This window comes from Mus caroli, chromosome 7 (assembly GCF_900094665.2).
Source record: "Mus caroli chromosome 7, CAROLI_EIJ_v1.1, whole genome shotgun sequence".
Taxonomy (NCBI): domain Eukaryota; kingdom Metazoa; phylum Chordata; class Mammalia; order Rodentia; family Muridae; genus Mus; species Mus caroli.
The window spans coordinates 65,486,522-65,487,297 of NC_034576.1; positions in this window are offsets into that span (position 1 = coordinate 65,486,522).

Below are 776 nucleotides of genomic sequence, written 5' to 3' on the forward strand. Positions count from 1 at the left end.
AAAGGGCCAGCAAATACCTTCAACAAAATTATAGAAGGAAACTTCCCAAACCTAAAGAAAGAGATTCCCACGAACATACAAGAAGCCTACAGAACTCCAAATGGACTGGACCAGAAAAGAAATTCGACCCGACACATAATAATCAGAACAACAAATGCACTAAATAAAGATAGAATATTAAAAGCAATAAGGGAAAAAGGTCAAGTAACATATAAGCAGGCCTATTAGAATTACACCAGACTTTTCACTAGAGACTATGAAAGCCACAAGATCCTGGACAGATGTTATACAGACACTAAGAGAACACAAATGCCAGCCCAGGCTACTATACCCAGACAAATTTTCAATTACCATAGATGGAGAAACCTAAGTATTCCATGAAAAACAAAACAAAACAAAACAAATTCACGTATTATCTTTCCACAAATATTGCCCTTCAAAGGATAATAACAGAAAAAAACCAATACAAGGATGGAAACCACACCCTAGAAAAAGGAAGAAAGTAATTCTTCAGCAAACCTAAAAGAAAACAGCCACAAGAACAGAATGTCAACTCTAACAACAAAAATAATAGGAAGCAATAATTACTTTTCCTTAATATCTCTCAATGTCAATGGACTCAATTCCCCAATAAAAAGACATAGACTAACAGAGTGGCTACACAAACAGGACCCAACATTTTGCTGCTTACAGGAAACACATCTCAGGCAAAAAGACAGACACTACCTCAGAATGAAAGGCTGGAAAACAATTTTCTAAGTAAATGGTCTGAATAA